Below are 24,944 nucleotides of genomic sequence, written 5' to 3' on the forward strand. Positions count from 1 at the left end.
TAACGACAAGCACGGCTGGCAAGCCAGTGGGCCAGTTTGGCTGCGCGGCTACTCGAGAGTGTGCGGTAGCCGGGGGCCGTGTCCCAGTAAAGCCGAGAGCTGTAATGATGTCAACTTGTTATTTACTTTCCAAATCTGAATGACTGAGCAAGGCGAAAGGAGAATCAATCAACCACAATGTGACCCTACAGGCGGAAAAAACGCAGCGCTCCCACCAGCAGGCGCTGGGGGAAGGGAAGCACGTGTAACCGGGGCAGGGTTGCATCAGGAGCTCGCTCGCGTTTTCTGTTGCCCCCCTGGTTTTTCGATTGCCTGTTAATACCTCAGCGTCAGTCCTCACAAGCCCAAGGAGCCCGGGAGCAACGACGGGCAGGCTCAAGGAAAGGTCCCACCACGTCCTTTTGGGGGGCCTTGCATGGCAACTGATACAAAATAAGGCAAAATCTATTCTGCTGATTCACAATTATGGAGACTGTGTAAGTGTATCTTTTATTGATGTGCTCTAATAATAATGTGCAGCAACCGTCGTTTTACATCACTGACGTTTCACAGCAATATTTGGCAGCATAATTTTTAGTCTGCCTTTTTGATGGAGGACCAGCCCCTTAAACACTCACCTCGGGCCCCCTCTCCGCAGAACCAGTACAGCAAATGGCCCCGTATCCCAGCAAGGAGCAAGTGAGGTTCCTAAAACGCTGAGTGTGTACTGGGCTCTTGGGGTGAAGCTCCTTATACGCCAAAGGGAGGGGCAAACTTATTCTAAAATGTTCGGCAAAGCAGACACCCAAGGTGCCGGCGGGTGGGTGCAGATGTCTGTTTAAGTGAACTCAGGCCTCGAGAGGGGGGCAGTTGTCACCAAGCAGCAGGGGAGGCAGGAGCGCTGGGGCCTCGGGTTCACCAGGGCTGGGCCGAGCGAGCTGCGGCAACCTTAGCACTTGGCCGGGGCCCGACGCCCGACGCCTCCGGGCGGGGGCGGGGGTGAGAAGGCCCGAGGGCCCGGCTTCTTCCCCCTGCCCCCGCCGGGAGCCTCCACCCCGTTGGGCCCGAGTTTCTTTCTCCCCACGCACTGCCGGCTCTTCGCTGGAGGCATTTTGCAAAGGTCGAGGCTCCCCCTGGGCCCCCACTTTTCCGGGGAGGGGAGGAGACCATTGGGGTGCCCTCCCGGCCGCCGATTTTGAGGGAGCGGCGTCCTCAGGCAGGTTGCAAGGGTTCTGCTAGGGCAGCTGGGCGGCTGCTTCTTGGAGGTGGGGGAGGGTAACAGAGCGGTGGTCCGGTTCCCCCCTCCCCTGGAAACCGCGGTGCTGGTGACCAGGCTCCTGTCCCGTGCTAGCTGGGTCCGGGACTGGGACGGGGTGGGCACAGGCCTGCGTCTCCTTCCGCCCGCATGGAGGCCACGAGGGAGGGACGGGGTTCGGATACACTAGGGAGACCCGGATTCCCTTCAGCCACTCCGGGCGCGGCTGGGAGAGCAGAGTCAGGGGTGAGGGACGGGGGAGGGTCGCAGGTTACCCCGCCGTGGGGGCGGGGCGGGCCGGGACGCGAGTCTTCCCTGGAGCCCTGGGGGAGGGGCTGTTGGGGGCGGACTCTCCCCCTCGTGGCTGTGGGGGAGGGCAGGCCTGGTGTCCTCACCCTCAGTGGGGGAGGGACCAGCTTGGGACGCGCCCCTCCCCCCCGGGCGTGGGGGGGGCTCGGGAGGGGAACCCGGGCTCCAGTCCCCGGGCGGTGGGGGAGGGTGCGGGCTGGGGGCCGTGGGGGGAGGGGCCGGCCCGGCGGCGGAGGCGGCCTCCCTGGCAGTCCTCCCGGCCGGGGTCGGCGCGCTGGCGGCCGCTCCCCCCGGAGGTCACTGCCCGTGCCGGTCCCTCCCGCCGTCCCGCCCTCTGCCGCCGCCACCGCTCCCGCCCCAGCCCCCCCCCCGCACTCTCTGCGCTCGGGAGCGAGGTGCCGCCAGCGCCCCCGCCCCGCCGCTGCTGCCGCCGCCGCCGCCGCCGCCGCAGCGCCCTCGGCCGCCATTCGGCATCCGAAACTTTCCAGCGCCCGCGCCTCTCGGGGACTCGGCTGCGGCGGGGCGGGGGCGGCCCGGGGGCGGCGCGCGGCTGCTCCGGGCGCCGGGCCCTCCTCGGCCGCGGCACGGCCCGGGCTCGGAGACGGCCGGCCGGAGGGAGGTTCGGGGCGGCGGCGCCGCCGCAAGTTGAGCTGCTCGCGGCGAGGTGAGTGTGCGGGGCTCGGCCGGCCGGGTGGCCGGCCGGGCGCGGGGTGGGGCGGGGCGGGGTGGCGCGAACTTGTCCCGCGTGGGGGCCGGCGGTTCCCTCCCTCCGGGGTCAGACCGGCGGCCCGGGGCTCCCGCACGCTCCGCCCGCCTCCGGGGCTCTGGAGGGGCAGGTCCCCCAGTGTCTCCCGGGCTTGGGCTGGGGTGCGGCGCGCTCCCTGCAGGCTGCACAATACCCCGTTTTGGGTGCTCCCCAAAGTGCCGGCGCGTTGGGGGCGGGCGGAGGCTGGGGGGGCTCCTTTGTTTCGGGGAGGGGGAGGCGGCCGGCAAGTTTGAGGAAGCGCTCGATTTGTCCCCCGGTGCCCCTTTGTCTGCCCAACCCGGGGCTGGCTGGACGGACCTGCGCCGCCGCGGGATCCCCCGTGGGGGGAGGGGAGCCCCATTCATCCCCGGGCGCGGGCCGGCCAGTCCCGGGCCGGCTGGAAGCGCGGCGGCGCGGGCCCTGGGCGGCTCAGTTTCCGAGGCGCAGAAACTGTCAACGAAGTCGGGAGATCCCCAGCCCGAGCGAGGAGCGCGGGCTGGGGGCGACTTCGGGGACGGGGGGCGTCCCTGGTCTGGCCAGGTCTGCGGAGCGCGGCCTGGGGAGGCTGCAGACCTGTTGCTCCCGGGCTGGGGGAGGGGTGCCTCCAGATTCGCGTCCCGGGCGCTGCTCACCAGGGGGACCTTGCCCACGGGGGCCGGTTTTCGGAACGGGGTGGTGCGCGCCTTCGGGGGTCGCCGGGTCTGTGACAGTTGCGGGCGCTGGGTTAGGGCCTGCCCTTCACGTGCGCTGTCCGTGCGCTGTGAGGCCCGCGCCAGGGCTCGTTCTTAGCACGGCCTCGCATTTTCCGCGCCCCTCGCTTTGGAAATTCCACAAAGTTAGAATCGGAGGTGGGTTTTTTTTTTCTTTTCTGTCGCTGATGTTGTAGAGCAGAACCCCCAAAGAAACAAGCTCCAGGTTCTGTCCCTTGTGCCACGGTTTCTGCTTTGCTTTGTCACATGTGGTTTGACCTGACTGCTGGATGTTTTTCTCTCCAGGAGCGCCGCCTGGGTCCCTGGGTTAACCTGAAAGGGGAGGGGCGGGACTCCAGCCTGGGAGGGGGAGGGGAGCGCCCCTCTTCAGTCCTGAACGGTGGTCTCGGGGTAGGAAATGGCCCAGGACGATTTTATGAAAAGTTTACAACTAGTCATTCCTAGGAAAGACGCGATGGGGGTGGGGGGCGAATGTTGAGTATGGAACAGTTGAGACGTGAAGATGACGCTTTTATGTTAAGGGATGTTAATATCTCAAACGTCCGGCAGATTTTCGTGGAAAACCCCCCAGCTGGATAATGAGTCCAGGGATGAAAAGTTGAAGTGCATCACTTGACCCACTTATGAAGATCGCCCCTTAAGGATATTCCAGAGCTGAAGGGAACGCACACCTGTGGGATGAAAATGGAGACTTCAGGTGTTGATTTGGTGGTGTGCACAGCAGGGTGTGTGTCACTGGATCTTCTCAGGCTGGCTCTTCTTGCGTTTCTGCCCGGGGCTTAAGTCACTGCAGGAATTGTCAACACCCCCCATTTAAATTTCGCACCTTGACCCTTAAGTCTTCCCAAGCTCACCCCTCCCGAAGGTTTGGGTGTTTAAATGAAGTGTGTGGCGTCTAGTTGGTCCCGAGTCTTCACCTTCAACCATGGGAGCCTCAGTTTTCTCATCTGTGTGATGGCGTCATGAGTCTACCTGGGTGGGCTGTTCGGAGGGTTTCAGCGCTAGCCAGCAGAAAGGGGAATAGAGCCCCTGAGTCCACCTGCATCAGGACACCATGCTTTGCTAGAAAAGCAGTCTTTGTCCCCGTTTGGCCTGAACTAGTGAAAGGGCCCACCCTGTTGTTGTGCTCTACCGTTGACCTTCAAGTCCTGTAACTTTTCTGAGTGTCGTTTTCTATGTGTGTAAAAATAAAAACGGGAACTGAAATCGTGGTACTCATTGGGTAGTGCAAGGACAGAAAGAGGGAATGTAAGTGTAAGTTTTCTGAAAACTACAGAGCTGCCTGTAAGTTTTAGCTGTTGGTATTGTGCAGGTGGAATCATTTTCCTAATGTTACTCTAATGCCATGCAGTGAGGATTTTACACGCACTTAATACCCTGTGTGCAGCAGTTATTTCCTTCCTGCTTCACAGTCCACTGACTTGCTAATAGGTGGTGGAGGGAGGATTGTTTTATTCCGAAAGCCCACCTCTTAAGCTTGGTGTTATCTTGCCTTCCTGTGTATACATTGTGTGAATCTTCCCACTTGGAGACAAGCTCGTTAAATTACACACACAATTTCTCCCTCCCTCCCTCCCTCCCTCCCTCCCTCCCTCTCTCTCTCCCCCACACAGAAGAACCTACATTGAAATCTGTTTATACACCTAGATGAATCTCAACAGAAATCATGAAATGTCCACCACAGGGGAAAGATTGTTTTTGCCTATAGCTTAATTACCCAGTGTGGCAGCCACTAGCCAACATGTGCATATTTAGATTCAAATTAACTAAAATTCAGTAACCATTCTGTTGTTACTAAAATAAACAACTCTGTTGTTGCAGTGCTTTACCCATAATTCACATACTCAATAGATGTGTGTAGCTAGTGGCTGCCATATTGGGACAGCGCAGAACTTGCAGAACGTTCTATGGGAGGGAGATTCTCTATAGTTACTGCAAGTAAGGATTAATAAAGAAGGCAGTAAAGAGAGTTAGTCTACTTTTTGTGGGAGGAGGGGAGAGGCTGTAAGAGTTTGAAGTAATTTACTGGTAGACTTTAAAAAGAAAGGCAGGTGCATTTCAGCTAGCAGGTGACCTAGGAAAGTGATTTCAGTGAGATTTGACAGCTGTGGTTTTTGAGATTGAGGTGGTTTGGATCACTTTTGATTTAGAAAACCAGAACTCCAAGCTAGAGTCTCTCACTGAGTATTTAACCTTGGACATGGCATTTAGTGGCTCTCTGCCTCAGTTTCCCCATCTGAAAAATGGCATAGCCAGTCCCCACGTGGCCCGCCTTTGTGTGTGTCGCGGCGCACATCTCTCGGGATGGTGGGGAGCCCAAGGTGTCACCGTCAGTGAAGCCCCACGTAGGTGATTAGAGGCCTTACCTGATACGTTTAAAGCCTTGCTCACCATGGGCTACCGACTCCTCCCCCCAAGTTTAGGCCTTAAGTTTTAAGGTTTAATTTCTTGAGGGCAAAATCTTCTGTTATTAAAAGGCTGATCAGGAATCCTTCCAACAAAGTGAGGCTTAACAGTAGTCAAAGTATTTTTAAAAAGTGGCTGAGCGCTGGCCGCTTCCTGTAGACGGGTCCCTGAGTCAGGATGTTATTTTTATTACTTAGCTGGTGTGTTCTTTGCATAGTCTTTTGTATTTTTTTATAGCAGCCTATTAGAAATTTTATTTGTGGTTGGGGGGGAAAACCCAGTTTTGCATCTGTGAGAGGTGACTTCCCAGATCGCCCTCTGCCATTTGTCCTCACTCTTGCCTTGTCTCAGGACTGCTGTGACCTGTCAAGCCTTTGAGACACCTGGGATATCCATGATTCTCTTCCAGAGGCGGGCAATGGGTTCCTGCAGAGGGAAGCCAGGCCCCCAAGAGCCATCTCACGTAGGTCCCGAGTGTCAGGAGTTCAGACCCTTCCTCAGTTACCTGTTGGGAGGGAGGACCCCACACCCCAACCCTGAGGCTGCCCCCTCTGAGCTTTCCGCCAGGTGTCTGCGTCTTGGGCTCTGCACACGTGGTTATTGCCAGGCCTGACCCGGGCCAGAGGACAAGCACGATCGCTCTGCCCTGTGAGGCGAGACCGTCCCAGGTGTGGTGTCCCCGATACCTTGCATTTGCCTCCTTTTTCTCCCGTAAAAAAGAAGAGTACGTGACTTCCAATAAGTTGTTAATCTTTCACCGCCCAAGACATTTAAAAAATAGTTTCAATCGGGAAGCAAGACTAAAGTCATTTTGTAAACATTTTTTTTTTTAAGTTGGAAAGATAAACTTGCTTTTTTTCCATAACTATGTTTAGCGTGAAGGAAGTAACTGGCCTCTTGAGTGGAGACTGGATGTGAGTTTTTCCCTCGGGTCTGGCCCTCCTTGGCCCTTGCGTCCTGTCCATCCTTTCCATGGGGCTCGACCAACCGGATGGCCCTGGCCACATTAGCAGAAAGAGACCCAGCAACCAAAATGAATGCTGGGTGTGGGAAGGGACAGACAGGCAACATGTTTATAGACGGAAAAGAGAGCCTGCTCTGAGAAAATGAGTTTCAGACCTCAGGGGGAAAATGCCGTCATTAAGGAGTGTGCTCCCCGGGAACTTGGCCATGGAGGCGGCCGCCTCCTGCAAAGCCCTCCCGTGCAGTTATCGCCGGCATCAGATATTTATTGGGAATCCGCTGCCTGATTGAAGATTGCAGATGTGAACTGGAAGCCATTGAAAAGTTAAATCGGAGCAAATTTAAACTTGAAAACAGAGGACAGAGTATTTTCTTCTGATAGAAGAAGCTGGGTTCCGTTTCCATGGCTTTGGTTTGTTCTTGGTCCTTGGAGGGAAGAGGTCGAGCTGGAGGGCGACTCGCAGGCTCGAGAGAAAGGGTGACTTAGAGACGAAGGTAGAGGAGATGGTTCACGGAGGCCGTCTGTTCAGCCTTGAACTCTGGAAGTTTGTAGTCAGCCCATGGTTCTCAGGGCAGTTTGGTCCCCTACCGTCAAGCAGCTTTTGGCAATGTCTGGAGACGTGTGGTTGTTACACGTTGGGGGAGGGGGACGGTGATGTTCCTGGCATCCCGGGGGGGGCGGGGGGTCCGTGGATGCTGCGTAACATCCCACAGGGCACGGGACAGACCCACCCCAGAGAACGACCCGGCGCTGGATGCCCGTGATGCTAGGGTGGAGACACCAGCCCTGAGTTCTGCTGTCAGCTGTGCAGTCCTGTTTCGAGCAAGGTCCACGGGCAGGTGGACGTCAAGATAGGTATCCGGCGCTGTGGTTCTCACGGCTCCCGTAGGCCATTTTGGGATACATTAGGAAGTAAATGAGAAGGGAAAGGAGGCGGCGGGAAGCGGATGGCCTTTGAGAAGAAAGAAACGGGAGCGGCGCAAGGCCAGGAGGTGTTGGGGACGGGGGGGGGGGGGGGGGTGCGAGTCCCCTGAGCTCTGTCTCAACTGGATTAGAGCCCCCGATGCCAGCGCTCCTGCATGGCGCCTTCCTGTTGGTTTTGCTGATGTCATTGCAGATTGACCAGGTCTCACTTTTGGTCGGCTTCTTGGGACTTGGGTATTTATCAGGGGAGCACCGGTTCCTGGCTCCTGTTTTCGGACCCTCTCTGTGCCCAGCGAAATGTCGGTTAACCTGGCCTCGGGGTAACCTCCGTTTGGGAGGGCGGGGACAGGTCAGGGTGGGAGGTGGGCGGGGACAGGTCAGGGTGGGAGGTGTTTGCTGCTTGCAGGACCGTGGCTTCTGTTTCAGGCCCCGTCCTCTCCTGTGAATAGTTGATTCGGGAAGGGCCGGGGGGACAGCTGGGTGCGGACCTGCAGTGGGGCCCTCTTCCAGGGCTGGGCACGGCTGGCACCTGGAGTCTGGTCCTCCGGAGCCAGCCCGTGGCCCCGTGTCCTGTTACCCCCCCAGAGGAGCGCCAGGCCCAGCCTGGTTGGGGGCCCTGTGGGCTCCTGTGGTCATGGGGTCGGGGACGTGGTCGCAGGGAAACCTGGTTTGCAGCCAGTTCACCATGCACTCACTGCCTCTGGGCACATCCGTTACCTTCTCTAGCCTTAGGTTTCTTCTTGAGAGAGAAAGAAAATAAAATCTGTTTCTCAGGCTTGTATTAACAGAAGGAGGATTCTTATCATGCTTGGAGCTCAGTGTCCTTAGGTTTTCCTCTACTCTGAAGCTGGGAATTGGTGTGGAAATATCCAATGATGACAAAAATAATAATACATCTTTTTTAGTTACGGTGGTCTCCATCAATGGCTTGCTTGCTTTTCTTAGCTCCCCTCCCCACCCCCACCCTTAAGTTAAATTTCAGGGCTGGCATACGCACACAAACACACACACATGCTATATACAGACACATGTATATCCTCTATATATTTCCTAAATTTACTATATGATAAATTATGAATTTCAGCATGCTTAAATTTCTGTAACCACCACCATCATCAGGATACCAAACAACTAAATTCCGTTACCCCAGAGGTGTCCGCGGCGCTTTGCCTCCACACTCCCCACTCCCTCAGCCCCTAACCTGGGGCGCCTGCCCATCAGCTCCGCTCTCCTGGTCTTGGTAATCGCATTTTAACTCAGGATGAAATGCCTAATAGTGAATCTCTCCACTCTTCCGGCGCCTTCCTTGACTCGTGAACTTTACACTGTAGCACACTTGGGCCCGTGTGTTTTCCTCAGAATGATTTTGCACTGTGGATTTTATCAAAAGCAAGGAAAAGCCAAAACTTAGAGTTTCTTAATACTTGTAAGAAATCATAGTGAAAAAGTATCAGGTGTCGTGTTGGAGCCGCCTGTAGGATTTGCGCATTTCCTACGCCAGTTGATCCTTGCTGCCAGATCAGTTGAGATGGGACCTTTTTGGATGCACTTTCAGAGACTTTTTGGAGCAGTACTATGTAAAATGTATCAGTAGGTTAGACTCATGTCTTTAGTTTCAAAAACAGGACACACATTAAGAGGCGTGGTTTTCCCAGTGGGTTGATAACGTGACCCTAAAGTGCGCTAAAAATATCCAGCTGTGTTTTGCATTAGTTTGTTGTAGAAATGAATTCCTACATCTATGTTTCTGTGTGGTGGTGAACCGGAATTTTACCTTGGGTCGTAATTTCACTATTTGTGATCGAATAAGGAATATCGTGTTTTCTAGAGGATCCTTCGCCTGGCGTCTGGGTCAGTTGTGTCCTGCCTTGGGTTGCCCGCCTGCTTGTGTGAAGTTGTTGAACCTGTGTGTGTCCTCACTTGCAAGTGAAAGGCTTGATGAGCTGATGTTGAGGCCTCTCCTACCCCGTGTGTGCGGATTGTAATGTGGAAAAGGCATACGTTAAATGTTGCGTGGGCTCTTTTTTTTTTAAAACACTTTTGTAGGTTAAGGATTATGGTGGTTTTATATTAACTAGCAGTTTGGGTAAACTATGTTCCATGCTTTAACTATCGTTTTACCCATGATTGAAGTAAACAATATTCAGCTTAACATCGCTAAGTTACTGTAAAAAAAAGCCCGAGCAGTTCAGAAGACACTTTGGGCTGTGGGGTGCCTCTGAATAACTCTTACGAGCGTTGTAGTTTCCCAGTCTCAGGAGACCCCGTAAAATAAGCACAAACAATGCTCACGGCAAAATTCATAGTGTTTAGAAGAGAGTGTCTCTGCCTTGAATTCCTGTCATTTTTTCCTATCGTGGTGGATGGAGCTGGAATCCTGAAAAGAAAACATGAGAGTTTTCTTTGCTTACTTCTCTTGAGCCTGGAACCCAGAAAATGACCCCAGATAGCCAGCCCTGAGCACTTTCCTTTCTGGAATACTTTCCGCCAACCCCCAGGGAGAATACAGAGGCAGGAGGAGGTGAGCACTCTCCCGGCGCCCCCCCCACCCCCGGCCGGCGTGATCACCTTCTCTCTCTCCAAGATACTGAAGGCTTTCCTCATGTCTACTGCAACCTGGACACCCAACCTCATCCATGTTGAAGCAAGGCTAGAGGGACACTGTCCGCTTCTTGGAGAGCTTAACTCATAACTATTACAGACTTGCCGGTTGTCATTGGGCTTTAGAGTCTGTGTGAACATCCGGTATCCAGTTTGCAAACACTTCTGCTTGTTTAAACTTTCCGATAGATGGAAATTCAGGCAAAAGAAGCTTACTGTATGTGATGCCATTTTATTTCTTAAATCAGTAATAACAGATACTTTAATATGGTAAGACTACGTAAGTCACGATTGGGAACTGGAGAAAATTCCGTGTAACTGAGCAGTGCTTTTTGTTTCTAGTGCGTTGGGGTGATTTTTAGCCTTAGCCAGATCAGCTCTACCCTTCGAGTACTCTTGTTATCTTGACATCCGTTTGAAGATGAGAAATGAGAAAGTGGAGCTGGAGGGATGTTACCCCGTTCATATGATGCAGACATCTGTAGCACCGGTATGCAAACATAATTCTCAGCACCTATAAAGTTCCAGGTGGTTGCCGAGTTTTGGGTTGTATTTAGAAAAGCAACTGAGTAGAGAATTGATGTCTCTACCATTTGATTTATTTAGGAGACAGAATAAACTTGGATCCTTGCCTTAGGTTCTTTTTACAGCAGAATCTTATCAGGCATTTTAATCCCTTGAAACTTGAATGCCAACTCTGTGTTGGTAAAGACTCAAGTATTCACAGTTATCAATGTAAAAACAACGGTTGCCAGTCTCTGACAGTCCCAGGTCAGTCTTGGGAGACACGCTTTGGTTTAGCTCCTAATTTGATTATGAAAAAATACCACATTAGGTTTGTATTTCTAAGATGCACGATGATTCTGTGCCAGTTTCAACAATTTCTAGAGATCTGTAGCGTAATTCTTCAAAAAGCCTTGCCAGGAGAAACAGCATTGGAGGGGCACTCAGCTCAGAAGTTGATGAAAATAAGAAGTAATGATCTCATGTGTCCAGGGCATCACAGAAATTGTTGTAGACCAGATGAGAACAAGGGGAGAGGCCTGTGGAAATTAGACTCGCCTGATAGATTTCATGGGACTCTGGTAAATTTCATGGGCCTCCTAGGACATTTCCTTGAAACCAGTAGTCTCCATGTTTAGTTGGGGCAGAGGGTGACAGAAATGCCTTGTCTCAGGTTTTAATTCACAAAGTGGGCTCCCAAGTGGACTGGATATCATATCTCTGGCAGTGACAATGAGATTTACTGGAGTGCAGGAAGAAACTTAAGTTCTCTGTTTATTTATTTTTATGTAATAGTTACAAAATGTCTATTTGTGGTCTATGAGAAATGCATATAATGATCGTTGAGTGTTATCTCTAGTTAATACGTTACGTGAGTTGGAGTTAATGCTTAAAAGGTTTTCACTGAGAGGGATATGCAGTGTAAAAGCATCTAGAGATCACTGATGGGGTCCCCAGAGGTGAGAGGGGCTGATATTGAAGTCCCTGAATAAAGTGGGACACAGATGTGTTCCCCTTTTTCCGTCTGGCTTCACCTGCCACGGTGTGTGTGTGTGTGTGTGTGTGTGTGTGTGTGTGTGTGTGTGTGTGTGTGTGTGTGTGTGTATACACACACACACACACACGTGTTGTGACTGAGATCTGACAGCTTAGAGATTGGACATACCTCCAGAGGCACAGCTGTTAATGATGTGACTTGGGGAAGAAAGAACATACGCTGACAGGGTGCTGTGCACGTTTTGGATCTACAGGATTGTGCGTGTTTTTAAAGCTGAAAAAATATTTGTGTTTCAGAACCAGATGACTATCTCAGTTGCAGGTGCACGAGGAAACTTTGGAACAATGCTGTGCTTTTTAAGCATTTCATGACGCTGCAGTGTTTTCATAATCACTTAATTCTGTTTATAAATCAGCTGCTTTCATTGACGGATGCCCTCAGGGCTCCCAGGAACCAGGCTTTTTGTCAAATAGGTGATTCAAACTTTAAAAGATGGGAGATAGCGCTGGAACTGGGTTGTGATAAAAGTCTCTCGGTGCCTTCAGTCTGGCTGTTTATTTGTTGTTGTTTTCTTCCAGAAACATATTTCATCCATCGTGGTGGTTATTAAATCTTTTATTTTTTGCATTTCACATTAGAGGCTTTTTAAAAGAGAAAACTGTCATTTTGGTTGATGCTGTATTACTGGTGTTACAGAGAGTAAATAAATACAAGAGTTACATTCACACCCCGGACCACATTGTGGCCTGTGGAGGTGAGACATAGGACTCACCTCCAAACTGCAGGTCTTTGGCTGAGGTCGTTTGCTGAGAACGGCTGAAGCTTTGGTTTTCATGACACCAAGTGTCGACCGCAAGTAGTCCAGGTTTCCGCACCAGCCTTTTTGTTTGTTTAATTTGAAATGATTGGTACGTTAGCTTCGGTTTTGTGTGGGATTTTCGGTGTTTGTGCCTGTTTTTCCCTTTGTGGATAATGAGTTTGCAGCATAGCTCTGTATGTAAAGGGAAGCTGACGTTGGTCTTGTTCTCTGTACCGTCGGGGCACCAGGGCCACATGTCATTTCACAGTCTTCAGGATCCACGTGGACATTCATTTGTCCTTTGGTAAACGGATATATTTATCTCCTACTTAAAAAAAAAATTGCTTCTCTTTACAGTAATATTCAGAATGCACCTACTGTGAAGAGAGGAGAAGCAGGAAGTAGTTTTTTTTTTTTTTTTTTTTTGTCTGCACCACGTGGCCTGCGGGATCTTAGTTCCCCCACCAGGGATCGAACCCAGGCCCTCCAGGCCCTCGGCAGTGAACGCACGGAGTTCCAACCACTGGACAGCCAGGGAATTCCCAGGAAGTAGAATTTTTGACATCTACATTATGCACCTTTGTCTCTGCTCTCCAGAGATCAGGACATTTCAGCTCCCGTAACAAATTTAGTTTTAATGAAAGTCTTTGGGAATGTCCTTTATCTGCCCCGTGCCTGCCCATCTAAGAGGAGGGAGAAATTACACAAAGTATTTTGCTTTTAGCCGGTTTCCTTGAGCCTTGTCCATGTCCTGACTTCTTGCCAGCAGGTCAGCTAGACACTGGTCAGTCGCTTCAGGTCTGGACAGGAATCTTTTTCTGTCTTTGTTGTTGATAATTTTCTAATAATTATTCATTTGATTATTTGCCAGCCAAATTACCCTAAATAATATTCAGAGATGTATCAGAGACTAGCCGCATCCTGAGACTGTTCGCAGAAGTGGGCACAAAATTTGATTTTATTTCCTAAATGTGTACCTCAGGTACTCACGAAGTGCAGAGACCTGTGTATACCCTCTGGGAGTTAGAGGCCCAGGTGTACAGAGCAGGAATGTAGGGGAACAGTAGCACCAAGTGTTTGCGTCAACGGGACGTGAAATCTCCAGGTATGCTAACCTTTGAGGGAAGATCTGAAAACAGATGAGTTTGTGGTGGTGTGAATTACCACTCACATCATTTCCGTCAGGGAGGCAGTTACTCTTCTTGGGAAGCTCGGGTTATTAGAATCAGCTATCTTCATTTTCCCACAAAAATATAAATCAGTTGTGGTTCAGATAATTGTATGTGAGGCTTTACCACTGGAAATTTGAAGTTAGCGGAATTGTACACCCCTGGTTAATTACATTAGTATACTCAAACTAAATATAGGATACGATTAGCTCATGGAAATGTTTCCTTTTTCTCTCAGTCAGTACAGCTTCTGTCCACCCAATAGTTAATAGTTTCTAATTCCATTATGTAATTTTTGATCATCCTGTGTTTCCAGAAAAGTTAACTGAATAAAACTAGAGACTGTATGTTTTCACTATTTCCCAATTCATATTTAAACATGAAATGGTGCACAGAATAAGCTGTCCTTTGTGAATTTTAATTTTCTCAGCTCCTGGCACAATAGAGGGGTAAGCTGGGGTCCCATTTTTTTTTAAATTTTTATTTATTTATATTTATTTTTGGCTGTGTTGGGTCTGCGTTTCCGTGTGAGGGCTTTGTCTGGTTGCGGAGAGCGGGGGCCACTTTTCATCACGGTGCGCGGGCCTCTCACTGTCCCGACCTCTCTTGTTGCGGAGCACAAGCTCCAGACGCACAGGCTCAGTAGTTGTGGCACACGGGCCTAGTTGCTCCGCGGCATGTGGGATCTTCCCACACCAGGGCTCAAACCCGTGTCCCCTGCATTGGCAGGCAGATTCTCAACCGCTGCGCCACCAGGGAAGCCCTGGGGTCCCATTTTTCTGCGTGGCTTTTGCTTTAAGGGAAGTTTGGGTTTGGTTCATAGTTTGCTATCGAAGAGTATGTTCAACCTTCTTGAATTACCTGTTGTGTTTGCTTTTCCATTGAATGTTCTATCTTTGGACAAGGAATGTATTTTTCTGTATGGGTTTCTGGTGGCCCGGATGTTCATCAGAGCGGAATTTCTCTGTGTCCGCACTGCTGCCATTGGGCAGTTTGGCTGTTCTGTAGTTCCTAGTGTTGAGTTGGACACACTGTAGATTCAGGTTGGCTGTCATTCCTTTTGCAAGCTATGTGATACTTTTGTTTTATTTGGGTTTGCCATAGATGTTTGCTTTGCCTTGGGATGGCTGTAGATGGCCACCTGTGGTGATAAATTTCACGCAGATCTCCAAATCCCATTTAAGGTCTAGTTGATTTTCAGGAACCCTGTTACTGAGGTGTAAATTACATACCAAAAAAAGCACCCACTTCAAGTGTACAGTTTCAGTGATTTTTAGTCATTTTACCGAGTGGTGCAGTCATCGGTCATCATCCAGGTTTCAAGCATTTTCATTCCACAGTAAGATCGCTCACGTCTTCAGGAATGTCATGTCATCCGTTCCTGCGCCCCCTGCCAGCCCCAGGCAGCCACTAATCTCCTTTCTGTCTCTGTAGATTTCCCTTTGCTCGGAACCGATGGTGGGAGGTGATTTAGTGAACCTTCCCCGCCCCCTCCCCAGGAGAGGGGTACCTAGGGAGAGTGCAGGGCCGCACGGGGAGCCTTGGTGTCCTCCCTGTAAGATCAGGATAGAGATGGGTTGGTTGCAGGCTCTCAAGGCGGAGCCATGCGGGAAGTAAGTAGCTCTGTGGAAAGACAAAAAGGTCATTATTCCTGTCTCACCCCTGGCTTCTTCGTGACTTTTTTTTTCTTAAATTCTATATATATGTGTTAGCCTACGGTAGTTGTCTTTCTCTTTCTGACTTACTTCACTCTGTATGACAGACTCTAGATCCATCCACCTCATTACAAATAGCTCAATTTCATTTCTTTTTATGGCTGAGTAATATTCCATTGTATATGTGTGCCACATTTTCTTTATCCATTCATCTGTTGATGGACACTTAGGTTGTTTCCATCTCCGGGCTATTGTAAATAGAGCTGCAATAAACATTTGGTACATGACTCTTTTTGAATTATGGTTTTCTCAGGGTATATGCCCAGTAGTGGGATTGCTGGGTCATATGGCAGGAATAAAGACACAGACCTACTAGAGAACGGACTTGAGGATATGGGGAGGGGGAAGGGTGAGCTGTGACAAAGCGAGAGAGAGGCATGGACATATATACACTACCAATCGTAAGGTAGATAGCTAGTGGGAAGCAGCCGCATAGCACAGGGAGATCAGCTCGGTGCTTTGTGACCACCTAGAGGGGTGGGATAGGGAGGGTGGGAGGGAGGGAGACGCAAGAGAGAAGAGATATGGGAACATATATATATGTATAACTGATTCACTTTGTTATACAGCAGAAACTAACACACCGTTGTAAAGCAGTTATACCCCAATAAAGATGTTAAAAAAAAAGAAAGAAAAAAACTTTTACATTTAGGGACTTCCCTGGCAGTTCAGTAGTTAAGACTTTGCGCTTCCATTGCAGGGGGCACAGGTTTGGTCCCTGGTTGGTGAACTAAGATCCCGTATGCCCTTGCGGCACGTCCCCCCAAAAAGAGAGAGAGAAACGTTTACTTGTAGTCAGCAAACTGAAGCTAGAGGAGTTCGTCTTATATTTAGGGTCATACTAATCGTGAAGAATCGTGCATAAAGGGCTGCATTGGACAGGTGCGGAGTCTGGACAAGGAACTGCGTTTACAGTGATGGACTCAGTCCCTGGAGAACCCAGGACACAGCCATAGGGCAGTCAACCCTCCATGCCCCTGCTGCCTCCTCCTTGAAATCCCGTCCTGTTTCTTTCATGGCGTTGGATGTTTGACTTTGACGGAAGTTCCATCTTGGTCGGGATATACCTTAGCTCAGTGGTCCTCCACCAAGGACAGTTTTGCTCCCAAGGGACGCTGGACAATGTCTGGGGGCCTTTCTGGTTGTTACCAATGGGGAAGGGGTGTCAGTGGCATCTAGTGGATAGAGGTCAGGGGTGCTGCCCAGCATCCTGTAATGCAGGGGATGAGGCCCCAAGGCCCACAAAGAATTACTCAACCCAAGAGGTCATTAGTGCCGAGGTCAAGCATCCCGCCTTAGAAGCTTGAATCTCGTGGTTGAAGACTTGGTAAAGTTGAAGGACTAAAACCCGCATCAGACTTAGAGAAGTTGGGAAATCTATCCGTCCTCATACATTCCAGGGAAATACGGATCTTTTTCTACAGCAAAGGACAAGCAAGGTTTTGGGAGCTAACTTCAGAGGGAAAAGAAATTCCTTTAGAAGTATTCATTTACAAATAAACAGCGAAATTACGCGAGACGTCTGGGGTTTGATCTGGAAATCGCACTTCATCCTTATCTCTTCCCCAAGAACTGAGAAAGGAGGGCGGATGATCCTGAGTGAAGACTCTCCATGTTGATGACTGTGCTGGAAGGGAGTGGCTGCCGTGAGCCCAGCCTTTCAGTGCATCTGCTTAAGGCCCTCCCTCCAGGGTTTTGGTTTCTATAGGGTTTTCATTTGCTGTGCGGAGTGCGGAGCGTGCAGTGTGCAGGGTGTCACAATAGCCAGGCCTCCACCCCTTGTTCTCTTCATCTGGTCAACCTTTGAGCCCCCTGAGAAGTTCAGGGCCCCCTGCCTGGGCCCCAGACCGCTTACCTGCGTGCATCCCCTTCTCTGCCCTGCATCTCCCAGCAGGAGCTGCCCCGCACCCCTGCGGCACTTGTTGCTACCCGAGGGGGGGGGCCCTCTCCCTGCCTGCACCCCTGCAGCAGGCCTTGCTTTGGGGGCTTCCAAAATGCAAGGCTTTTCCTCTGAACAGATTCTGGGTTTTGTTTCTTTTTCCTGTTCTAAGCTCGGTCCTGTTTCTAAGGTGATACCTAAGAATATGCTGATTTCCCTGAATCCCTGCACTGTGGGGTTGTAACTCCCAGCTCCTCCGGCAGAATAACCGATATTAGCAGTCCACAGTGTGATGTGGTAGATTCTGTTTCTGGCATGTTCAGCTGTCCATGTACAACTGTGTAGTCTTCCGTTTTTATCTATATGGGATCATATTACACTGGTTTTGCACCATCTGCTTGCTTGCTTTTTTTTACCCCTTTGTTAAGGTATAATTAAAGTACAGTAAACCAGGCGTATATAAGGTGTGCACGGTCATCAGTTTTCTCCTATGTTTGCTGTCTTGAGTGTGGTGCTGGCTTCTCGGACACGTGCGTATCAAGATAACACGTATTTTCGTGGCTTCCACATTTCCCTGTGCCTTTCTGTAATCTCTCTCTGCTTCCCCCCACCTCCGGGCAACCATTGATGGCTTTCTATTACTAGATGGGTTGGTTTGCATATCCTAGAATTCTGTATCAGTGAAATTGCACACTGTGTGCTCATTATTTTGCCTGGCTTCTTTCACTCGGCCTGGTGATTTTCGGCTTTATCCATGTTGTGGCCTGTGTCACTAATTCATCCCCTCTTATGACTGGGTAGGATTCCATCAGGTATGGACGCACCACCGTGGATCCATTCACACGTTGTTGGACACCTGGGTTGTTTCCATTTTGGGGGTTATTATGAATAGTGCTGCTGTAAATATTTTTGTGACCTTACCACTGGTTCTCAAACTTCATTGTGTACCAGTGCCCTGTGGAGGGCTTGTGAAAACACAGGTTGCCAGGCCCCATCCCCAGAATTTCTGAGTCAGTAAATCTGGGCGGGGCCCGAGACTCTGCATTTCCAGCAAGTTCCCAGCTGACACTGATGCTCCTGGTCTGAGGCCCACACGTGCCTTAGAGGAAGTCTTTGTAGACTGTGACTGTTAGTTGTTCCAAATGTTTCTCTCCTAGACTGTTCCTTATAACGTTGCTCATGGTCTTAACCACCAAGCTTCCCATTTCTGTACGCTTGGATGTGTCCGTCTTTCCTCTTGGCTTCCTTATTATGTCAAGGGGCTAATACCAGGAATAACTCGGGATGCGTGGGTCGGCGTGCTGATGAACGCCAAACGCCGGCCGTGATACCCTGCCGACTCTTGTGGAATCTGACTTGCGCCCTGTCTGCGGTTGCCGGGGTCACCTTCTGAGGAAATGGTCCAGGCCCAGGTGGGGCGGGATTGGACCCAGGCCCTGCGCCAGGGGCTCCCCATGCTGCTGGGTCCACTGCAATCTTAAGGCTGCTCACCCGCCTTTCCTCTCACAGGGGAGCAATACCTATCCTTTGTCCATCCCATCCCCTCCCGTCTGAAACAGCCAGCCCAAGCCAGTCAACGTATTTTACTTTCAGTTTGCTTTTCGGGAGTCTAATCTGAATCTGCTGACCTGGAGCAGCCGGAAGTTATCAGTAGACGTTTGCTGCCGTAGCCAGTGTATTTGTTACCATTGTTTTTTTATTTTGGAGAGAGAGAATACTTTCATTATAGAGGGTTGCTTTAAATTACTGAGAACGGTTACTTTTGCAGAATCGTCTTCCTGCATTTCATCGTGAGCCCCAGGCGTCCCACTTTGCTCCTCAGCCCGTTCCATAAACCACCTCTGGTCACAGTTTGCTACCGACCTCTGCTCAGGCGTTCCAGAATCTTTACTGTGGAGTGGGCTGGTGCGCAGGATTGCAGGCTTGTTAAGTAAACTAACCTCCTTGGGATGGTTAAATTTTTTAAAGTTTGCAGTGACTTGTAATCATTGGCTGATATCTTAGTGGTTGTTTCCTCTTCCTCTCTCTTCTTCTCCTATTTTTTAATATGACAGCTTTATTGAGATATAACTTACATACCATGCAACTCACTCATTCAAAGTGTGTATAACTCAGTACTTTCCTGGTATTTTTACAGAGTTGTGCAGTCATAGCCACTGTCTAATTCTGTAGCATTTTTATCACCCTGAAAGAAACCCCTTACCCATTAAGCCATCACTTCCCAAATCCCCTCTCCACCCAGCCCCTGGCAACCAATGATCTGCTTTTTGTCCCTGTGGATTTGCCTATTCCGGACATCTTCTATAAATGGAATCACACAATATGTACCCTTTGCTGTCTAGCTTTCTTCCCTTAGCGTTAGGTCTTTGAGGCGTGTCCATGTTGTAGTGTGTGTTATTCCAGTTTCTTGGTGAACGTTTTGTGGAATCTCTGGGTAATCAAGGAGGGCTTGGGGCCTGGGGTGGGGAATCAGGTGGAAGAATGTTACGGGCTGGGTAAACCCGGGGCACGGGCTGCTCCTTTCAGATGACGTTGAAATGGAAAACGGTTCACAGAAGGAGCCATGTTTTATAAGACCATTTCCAGTTCAGCTTCCAATTGGGCGTACACTGTATCTGCCTTCTCCTTCTCTTTAGTTCCATCTCTTCCCCTAAATTTCAACCTAGAAAACAGTTGTGGTCAGTTAAAGCTGTGTCTGCTGACCCCTCTTTTGTGCTGCCTTTTGGACGGCATTTTATTTTCTAAATTTATTTTTGGCTGCACTGAGTCTTCTTTGCTGTGTGCAGGCTTTCTCTAGTTGCGGCGAGCGGGGGCTACTCGTCGTTGCGGTGCGCGGGCTTCTCATTGCGGGTGCGCGGGCTTTTCATTGCGGTGGCTTCTCTTGTTGTGGAGCACGGGCTCTAGGCCCACGGGCTTCAGTAGTTGTGGCACGCAGGCTCAGTAGTTGGCGGCACGCGGCCTCCAGGGCATGTGGGCTTCAGTAGTGGTGGCGCGTGGGCTCAGTAGTTGTGGCTCGTGGGCCCTAGAGCGCAGGCTCAGTAGTTGTGGCGCACAGGTTTAGCTGCCCCGCGGCATGTGGGATCTTCCCGGGCCTGGGCTCGAACCTGCATTGGCAGGCGGATTCTTAACCACTGAGCCACCAGAGAAGTCCCTGGATGGGATTTTAGAGGGTCCTTTCTTGGTGTGAGACGTAGGAAGCCTGTAGTCCCCAAGGGGGTAGTGTGAAGTTGCTCTGGGGTCGCGGGGTTCCAACCAGCTAGACTTTGGCTGCGTTCTGGGGCCTCCCTGAAGCCACAACGCCGGCTTAGACTGAGACAGAGTCGTAGAGTTGTTTACTTTTCTGAATGTATAAGCCTTCTGCCTCTGTAGAGCCATAAATTACCGTTCCGGGGTCAGGTGGGAGAATATGGAGGCTGATTTTTCCCCAGCTCTCCATAGGCACGACTTTCTGGGGTGTCTGTGCCTTGAACAGAGAGCTTATTGGTAAGGCTGAAGGTCATGTGTGTTTTCTCCGTTGATCTTATAATTGACTGTGTTAGTTTCCTGTCACTCTTGGGACAGATGACCCCAAACTTCCTGCCTTGAACGACTCCGCTCTGTTATCTTATAGTTGCAGAGGTTGCAAGTCTGAGATGGGTCTCCCTGTGTCAGTGGGGCCGCCTTCTTTTCCAGAGGCTTTCGGGAGAAGCCAGTCCTTGCCTCTTCCTGCTTCTAGAGGCCGCCTGCATTCCCTGGCTCATGGCCCCTTCTTCCATCTTCAAACCCAGCAGTGCAGCATCTCTGATCATTCCTCTTTGGTCACGTGTCTCTGACCACAGCCTGGAGAGATTGCCCACTTTTTAGGGCTCACGTGATTACATTGCCCTCCCCCCCCCATCCAAGATAATCTCCCCTGCTCAGCATCCTTAACTTCATCGCATCTGCAGAGTCCTTTTGGCCATGCACGGTAACACTGTCACAGGGCCCAGGGATTAGGGCATGGGACTGTCTGGGGGCCATTATTCTCTGGCTCCATTGACAGTCTCCAAGGAGACTTATTTCCTTTGTTTCTGTCTCTTAATTTGTTCCTCTGAGCCCTGCAAGGTTTGTATATTTATTTAATATTTGCTGTTTGTCTCTTGAATGATTCAGAAGTCGTGGAGCTGTTTGGTCGGTGTGCCTGCCTTTCACTGAGGTGGAGCCACTGGCTGAGTCTTGATTTACCTCTGAGCACACCCGGTTGTTTTCTGTCTTGGAAGGACCTGGGATTTTTGGTGCTGATCGAACACATTTGTATGTCTAGAGCCTCTCCTTCCCAAGAACTCCATAGTTGGTGGGTGGCCCTGCCACTGTCAGTTTGAGGGTCTCTCGGGGACTCTGACAGAACTATTCCCTGGAGTTAGTGTCTCACAGTCTGAGTCAGCTGTGGGAAAGACCACCACGATGTGCGAAGAGTGGGACCTGGCCCCCAGGACTTCAAAGATACCATGTGTGCCTTTATGGGGACTGAATTGGTGGGTTTGTGGCTCCATACAAGAGTGGAGGAAGACAGGTGGGGGTAGGGACAGAAAAGTCATAATAATATCCACTTGTTAATCAGCATTTTGGTTCAGAAATATTTGGGGAGTGTATCAGTCAGCTTTCTGCTTTGCTGATGATGTGTAACAAACAGCACCCCCGCATACAAAGGCTTACAGAAACAAGCACTTATTTCTTTACAGAATTTTTTAAAATTGAGGTAACGGTTTATAACATGTAAGTTTTCTGTGTACAGTACCGTATTTTGACATCTCTGTATGCTGGAGCGTGCTCACCACCGAAAGTTTAGTTTCCATCAAAAATACGGAATGCTTCATGAATTTTTGTTACCCTTGTACAGGGGCCATGTTAATCCCTGTATCTTTCCAGTTTTAATATATGTGCTGCTGAAAAGAGCACCAAGCACTTATTTCTTGCTTACTGGTCAGTGGGTGGTGAGGTGTGGCTCTTCTGGGCTCAGCTGGGTGGGATCAGGGAGGCCTGGTCAGGCTCTGGGCTGGGTTTAGGACTGAGCTCCTAATCTCCTCCTCCTGAGGCTAGTAGCCTCTTGGAGCATGTACTTCTGCCCCTCCTATCTGGTATAAGAAGAAGCCAAGCTACATCACGCAGTCACGTTTAAAACCTCTGCCTGTCCTTCCCACTAATGCTCGTTGACCGGAGCAAGTGTCGTGGCCAGATCCCACATCCATGGGCTGGGGAGGGCTGTTCCAGTCGGGAGGTCATGCAGAGTCACACAGCAAAGGGGGCAAAAGGCACGTGTGTTAAGAGGCAAGAGGGAAGAAGCGGGATTGTGATACCTTCTGCCCTGTTGGTGTGTGGGAAGGAAGATGACCCCAGTGGACGAGACTGATGCACCCAGTTATATCCAGGAAAATAGCCCCGTAGGTGGATGTTGGAAGCAGCAGGTGCCTGTGAAATAGGTAGCTTCCTTGGTTCCATCTTAGAACAGGGGTTCTCAGCTGGGCAGGTGGGGGGGGGCAATCGTGTCCCCCCAGGGACATCTGGCAACATCTGGAGACATTCTGTTGTAACTAGGGGAGAGGGTGCTCCTGGCATCTAGTGGGTAGAGGCCAGGGACGCTGCTCAGCATGGAACAGTGCACAGGACGGTCCCCCACAAGGAATTACCTGGCCTGGGTCCACATGTGCCCAGGCTGAAGAGCCCTGCGCAGATGCAGTTTCCAGGTGACTGTCGTGCACTTTGAAGTTTGAGCACCACATCTTGCAGGACTGTCTCCACTGGGAAGGGCAATTGGCAGTCCTTTCCATATAAAGACATAAAGCCCTCCCGAGGAAAAAGGAGTTGTTTAATCTCTCCCAGATGGCTGTGTGGAAGCAGGTTACAGCCCAAGGGTCTTGGCTAGGTCTCTGTGATTTCTGTGACTTATTCTCATCGGCTTGGTACTGTATTAATTCTTTAAATTTTATTAATTTTTTTTTTTTGCACAGCCTAATAAATGGACCATTTATTTGGTGTTGGAAAATCTGTTTTTTATTAGGAGATTTCCATTATGAGCTTAATACTCTTTTTTTCCAGGTGGCCTTTTGCCCACTGTTTCTCTTACGCATGTATTTTCTCTTTCCTCACCAGCAAGACTGCAAGTACTTGACAGCAGAGATCACGCCTTAGGTTTCCTTTCGGCCCTGCACCGTAGCAAGCACACGGTAATTATGGGTCAGTTGCTCATGGTGTCCTTTGCAGTGCACGTTGTGCTGCATGGCTAAGGGTCGTTTATCGTGTTTCCATGGACCAGCCTTTTGTCTCTTGCTGTAAATTCTGTTTCCAGTCTTTGGGGGCTGATGCCTTAGCGTGTTGACACTCGGTTGCTTTGTGGCCAAAAGAAAGTTTTGACCTCATTAGAGGAGGGAGCCGTGTCACTGAGAGGCTGACAGCCTCCTTCCTCCTCTCACACAAGTGTTGTTTTATTTTGGTGATTGAAATGTTGAGGGTATGAAAAAAAAATCAGAGGATCTGACTTGCTGGCGGGACAAGCAGAGGACAGTGCTGTGAGTGAGGGAGTGAAAGCCTGTCTATTCCCACCCGCATCGTCGTGCACAGCAAGCAGATAGAGATTTTCTGCTAAAAAGCTGGCTGTGGAAGCACTTGCTCTAGAGGATGCTGTGTCACCTAGAATTGGCTGTCATCAGATCAGCCAAGTATCACCTCTCGGGGCGACCAGCAAGTTACGGAAGTAACTCTGTTGTGCAGAACTTTCTATTTCTCTCTTTCGTTCTCTCCCTTTCCCCCTCGGTTGAGTGCTGTTTAAATGAAATGGTTCTCCTTGATTGTGTCTTTAGTACAGTAGTTGTGAGAGCAAGGCTTTTGTTCTTCCTGATTCCCTGTTGAGAAAAGACATCTCCTGGCTTGTGGGATGCAGGGGCGGGGGGTCAGGACCCACAGAGACAGTTCCATCCTTCAACTGTCCTTTTTTATTTTCATTTCATTTTTTAAAAATTGAGATATAATTGACATATAACGTATTAGCCGAAGGTGTGTAACATAATTATTTGATATATGTAAACATTGTGATGTGATCACCACAATAGGTTTAGTTAACATCCATCATCACACATAGTTACTCATTTCTTTTTCTTGTGATGAGAACTTTTTTTTTAATCTTTATTTATTTATTTTTGGCCACGTTGGGTCTTCGTTGCTGCACGCGGGCTTTCTCTAGTTGCGACGAGCGGGGGCTACTCTTTGTTGCGGTGCGTGGGCTTCTCATTGCGGTGGCTTCTCTTGTTGCGGAGCATGGGCTCTAGGTGCGTGGGCTTCAGTAGTTGTGGCACACGGCCTCAGTAGTTGTGGCATACGGGCTTAGTTGCTCCGTCCATGGGATACATGTGGGATCTTCCCGGACCAGGGCTCAAACCCGTGTCCCCTGCATTGGCAGGCGGATTCTTAACCACTGCGCCACCAGGGAAGTCCCGTGATGAGAACTTTTAAGATTTATTCTCTTAGCAACGTTCAGATATACTCTCCAGTATTGTTAACTACAGTCATGTGTTACGTTGAATCCCCCGGACTTACTCACTTATGTATGTATGTATGTATGTATGTATGCATGCATGTATGTATGCATGCATGTATGTATGTATGTATGTATGTATGTATTTATTGGCTGCGCTGGATCTCAGTCGCACTTGCGGGATCTTCCGCTGTGGCGTGTGGGATCTGGTTCCCAGACCAGGGATGGAACCCGGGCCCCCTGCATTGGGAGCGCGGAGTCCTAGCCACTGGACCGCCAGGGAGGTCCTGGGACTTAACGTATTTTACGGCTGGAAGTCTGCACCTTTGATGCTCTTCACCCACATCCCCTCTCCCCCCGCCTCTGGCCACCACCATCTGTCCTCTGTGCCTTTGAGGTGTCAGTTCTTCTCTACCACCTTGTTGGCTGCCCTGTCACCTCCTGGGCTGTGAGGGCACCAAGTTGGTGTGTCTGACAAAGCAGGTGACCTAGGAGGTCGCAT

General features: G+C 50.4%; 1 protein-coding gene across 2 annotated transcripts in view; it reads left to right on the forward strand.

Moving 5' to 3' along the window:
* The first annotated feature begins 1,008 nt into the window (after positions 1-1,008).
* LOC309817719 (F-box-like/WD repeat-containing protein TBL1X) overlaps positions 1,009-24,944 on the forward strand; it is a 229,857-nt gene continuing 205,921 nt past the window's right edge. Inside the window, exon 1 of one of the 2 annotated variants that reach the window (XM_082646983.1) lies at positions 1,009-1,099. The gene's annotated coding sequence lies outside the window, so the exon portion shown is untranslated. Of the gene's footprint in view, positions 1,100-23,098; positions 23,139-24,944 lie in introns of those variants that run through there. The other variant, XM_082646984.1, reaches the window with a different exon arrangement.

Source organism: Grampus griseus (genome assembly GCF_964374135.1).
Source record: "Grampus griseus genome assembly, chromosome: Y".
NCBI lineage: Eukaryota > Metazoa > Chordata > Mammalia > Artiodactyla > Delphinidae > Grampus > Grampus griseus.